Source organism: Takifugu rubripes, chromosome 13 (genome assembly GCF_901000725.2).
Source record: "Takifugu rubripes chromosome 13, fTakRub1.2, whole genome shotgun sequence".
Lineage (NCBI taxonomy): Eukaryota > Metazoa > Chordata > Actinopteri > Tetraodontiformes > Tetraodontidae > Takifugu > Takifugu rubripes.
Genome location: NC_042297.1, coordinates 11,405,604 through 11,410,293, shown reverse-complemented (window position 1 = coordinate 11,410,293; position 4,690 = coordinate 11,405,604). Strand labels below are relative to the sequence as shown.

Genomic DNA, 4,690 nt, shown 5'->3' with positions numbered 1-4,690 from the left:
GTCAGTCAGACAGTCAGTCAGTCAGTCAGTCAGACAGTCAGTCAGTCAGTCAGTCAGACAGTCAGTCAGACAGACAGTCAGACAGACAGTCAGACAGACAGTCAGTCAGTCAGACAAACACATACACAGGCCTACATGTTATTGTCACAGGCTTCATCCACATATAAATCATCGTTCCACTGATTATTGCTGGGATCAATAATATATGTTTCCAGTTTACATTCAACTGTGATATACGTAAATAATAATCAGAGTTTTATATCCATGCAAAATTAGAAAGGGTTATTTGTGCTGTACATGCATTTTAAACTAAAAGTCATAGAATCTTCTATAATGTGAATTTAATTTTAATCATTAATCACCATTAGTGCTTTTTGGGGGTAGTTTTCCCTGTAGCTTTTAGCCGGTATGTTAATTCTCATTGCTGATTTTATTTAAATTTTAGAGCATTTGAACTCAGGTCATCAGAAATCTGCTGTAAATAATGACTTGGAAGAGCATGTGACCCATCACGGTGTGAACAAAACCATCTTTGTGAGGACAACAACTGAAAACAGACGTTTTCTTTCTGCTTCTTCGGAACAAGTGTTCCCTCATCGCCATGCGCCGCGGATCCTTTGCAGGCTCAGGTTTTATTCTCACATTAATGCTCTTTGTACATCTTTGTGCGCGCACACACACACACACACACACACACACACACACACACACACACACACACACACAGAGTAGAAAATAAAACATTTAATTAAGGTAAGAGCTCAAGGGTCGTCAAAAGCTGCATTACTCTTATTGCAGGGGCACATTTTTGACAAATGCCTCAGTGACAAACACAACAGCTGAGGCTGCAGCAGCAGAGGGGGAGAAACTGCAGAAGAAATTAAATAACACTTCCATCTCTCCGCTGTGCGCCCTGCTGAGCTTCAGCACTTACTGTACAAATATTCAATATTCAACTGGGCTGAAGCATTGATCTCTGCAAGTCACCTGCGACCTGCGCACCGGGGTGCTGCTCACGGTCGCCATCTAGTGTCGACGCAGCGAACATCTGCTCGGAGGAATCGACGACCACACGAAAACAGCTAAAACATCGGAACCGGTCTGGAACTCTGGAGGCAGCCCTCTGGTTTCTAGCGGTCAGCAGGCAAACTGAGCCACCGCAGGGTATTTCTTCAATTAAAGTTTAATTGCATTGGGCTGCTGTCAAGGGCGACCGCGTCCAGATTCGATGATTCTGAATCCTAGACTCTGAAATCAGCGCAATAAATCGAGCAAAAACGCACCAAGAATGATCAAAACTGCATCAGCCTACATGAACCCTGGTCGAGCAGAATAGCAACTGAAATGCAGATGAAGTTACAGCTGCGATTTAAAATACTTTTCCCACAGATACATTTCAACAATTTCTTCGGAGCAATAGAAACTCCCGGATTAACCCTCCGGGTGTGTTTGATGTTGCAGAGATTGCCCATATTATTTATTTCTTGTTGTTGCTGCAGATTAAAGGCTACACAACTCAAATTCTGAGATTTCTTCAAAGAAGAAGTTTCATTTTTCTTAAACTTGTTATTCAGTCAGACTAACCCAACAGCATTTTACAGCCGTCGCGTCTCATCCACCCTACAAACTTCAGCGGGACGTGCAAGAATCCAATAAATAACACACGCAAGAGCGCTGCAAATAATAAATGAGTGAGGTGTGATGCACACCGTGTTTATCTCTGGAGGTTAAAATTAAATGTGGAATTCGGACAGTCGTGCGCTTACCTGCAGCAACGCGGAGCCGTCCAACGGGAAATTCCCACTCGGCGTCTGTAAAATGGTAAATTCTCTGTCAGAACACTGGTTAGAAATACATGTTTCGGTGTATGAAGGCGGGTAAAGTCCTCAACATCCGCGTCAGTGTAGTTGCCAACTTGTGTGTGCGTGACTTCTGTGCGTGTGTATATGTGTGCGTGTGTATCTGCGCTGCGGCGTCTCTGTACAGTCAAAACAAAGAGAGACTAACGCAGCGAGATGGTTCCCTCCTCCTCACCGACCAACTCGCCTCAGGAGCTGCCGTCGAATTTGACTCCAGTTCACCATAAACTGGCCCTCATGTGGTTCTTTCTCGTCAGTTATATAAAATATATGATGTATAGGTTATGTTATATACAAAGTTTTGTGTAAAATCTTGGTCGATAACAGAAAATGTCAAAAATAATGGCAAATCGGGTAAAAATTGACTTTCGAAAGTTTTCGAAAGCGTTAATGCAGGACAAAATATGAATGTAGTTTAACCAACTACCACACACACACACACACACATACACACACACATACGTATATAAAACTAATATATGAGCAATGAGACTAAAGGCTGAACTACTCTAGAAACACTCCTTTATTTAAAAATGTATGAAATGTTATGCACAATGACTATGCAAAAATACCTAAACAAATAAGAAAAGAAGCAAATTGAGATAATTTGAGATACAAATAAAAAGCAATTTGCATGCCGTGACCACTGGCACTGCCATGTAGCAAATTCAACCAGTGAAGAGAATTATTTTATCTTGTTAGCATCTTTTATCTTATTAGCATGTGTTATACTATATGTTTTGTTTTATGTTACAGTTAGTTTAGAAGTTAGGAATAAAACATGACAACGTAGTTTACTGGTGTTGATAAGTTCCTTGGCAGGAATATGACCTCGGACCTGGCTATCTGGAGAAGATAATGGAGAAGAAGGACCACACCAACACCAAAGGAGGCTGGAAGAAGAAGATGGGGTCATCCAAGAAGAAGGACTGGATTGGACTGAATTAGCATCAATAATTTACATATATCTTTCTATATAAGACTGGGTCAAGGGATAGTTAGGTCGTCAGACTTCATGCCCTGACAATTGACTTTGTTGTTGCTAGGGTTATGAACTGGCCCAGAGCTCTGTAATATTTGTATCTTGAATTGATTCTGTTTGCTAAATACATCTGTTTGCTAAATACATCTGTTTGCTAAATACATTTTGAAATTGACATTTGTTTACTGGAAGTCTTCATTTAAAGAACACGCGGATTGGCAGTGACACACGAGAGGTACTGCAATCCAACAATTTGGTGACCCCGACGTGATGAAGACAGAGAAGTCATCTGAGGCAAAGAATTCAACAACGGTCACTTCGGAGGACAACTGACGACAAAGGGATCCCTAATAAAAGGTAAGCAGACACCTGTTTAATCAAAAGTTCTGCACATTGGCAATTTCCAAAAAATTTGTCGTCACTGTCAATTGAAGTGTCCTAGTTATAAATTCCAGATACAAATATAGAAAATATTGAAATGACTGCAGTAAGAACGGTTCGAATCCGTTAGCAATTACGGTTCGAGTCCGTAAATAGATTAGATTAGATTCAACTTTATTGTTATTGCACATGTACAGGTACAGAGCAACAAAATGCAGTTTAGCATCTAACCAGAAGTGCAAAAGAAGCAGCAAGTGAGGATAATAACTTAATAAATACAGTATGGCGGTTATTTTACAATTGTTTACCGGGTTGTGCTATAAACATATTTTACAGATGGTGTTTACATTAAATGCCTTGGACTATAAGTGCAGGAGCTATTTAGCTATTTACATAAGATAGAGGAGATGTGCAAATTATAAATTACGTGTATACAGATACAGATGATAAAGTGCATGAGTGCGCAGGACAGGTTTAAACAGTAGCTACATTGGTTACTAAGCTAGTGAGTTGTTGTGTAAACTGCTGTAGTGTAGTGAGGTGTGGAGTGTGTAAGGGTCAGCAGGAGTTCAACAGGGACACCGCTCTGGGGAAGAAGCTGTTCCTCAGTCTACTGGTCCGAGTCCTGAGGGTTCTGTAGCGCCTCCCAGAGGGCAGGAGGGAAAATAGTCTGTGGGCGGGGTGGGAGGAGTCCTTGAGTATGCTGCGTGCTCGATGCAGGCAGCGCTTCCTCTGGACATCTCCGATGGCAGGGAGTGTAGTCCTTGTGATGCGTTGGGCAGTTTTCACCACCCTCTGCAAGGCCTTGTGCTCAGCGATAGTGCAGCTTCCATACCAGACTGACACGCAGTTGGTCAGGATGCTTTCTATCGCACAGCGATAGAAGTTCACCAGGACAGCCGAGGATAGCTGGTTCTTCCTCAGTGTCCTCAGGAAGAAGAGGCGCTGGTGAGCCTTCTTGATGATGCTGGAGGTGTTTGTGGTCCAGGACAGGTCCTCTGAGATGTGGGTCCCCAGGAACTTGAAGCTGGAGACACGCTCGACGGCCATCCCGTTGATGTGGATGGGGTCCTGTGTGCCTCCTCTTGCTTTCCTGAAGTCCACGATGAGCTCCTTGGTCTTGCTGGTGTTGAGGACCAAGTTATTGTTAGCGCACCATGTGGTCAGGCGCTCTACCTCCTCTCTGTAGGCTGTCTCGTCGTTGTTGCTGATGAGACCGATCACCGTTGTGTCGTCTGCAAACTTGATGATGGAGTTGGATCCATGTACAGGTCTGCAGTCGTGGGTGAATAGAGAGTAGAGGAACGGGCTCAGCACACAGCCTTGTGGCACACCGGTGCTGAGTGTGATGGTGGTGGAGCAGCTGTGACCTGACCTAACACGCTGTGGTCTGTCGGTCAGGAAGTCCAGAGTCCAGTTGCAGAGGGAGGGGTTGATGCCCAGGTCTCCAAGTTTGGTGATCAGCTTG

At 43.5% G+C, this 4,690-nt stretch overlaps 1 protein-coding gene across 5 annotated transcripts in view; it reads right to left on the bottom strand.

Annotated features, from left to right (window-relative positions):
- The window catches only part of LOC101075314 (multiple epidermal growth factor-like domains protein 11), a 49,674-nt gene extending 47,708 nt beyond the window's left edge, over nucleotides 1–1,966 (bottom strand). For all 5 annotated transcript variants that reach the window (XM_029846522.1, XM_029846521.1, XM_029846523.1 and 2 more), the window contains exon 1: nucleotides 1,767–1,966. The gene's annotated coding sequence lies outside the window, so the exon portion shown is untranslated. The remainder of the gene's footprint in view (nucleotides 1–1,766) is intronic.
- Nucleotides 1,967–4,690: the final 2,724 nt, after the last annotated feature.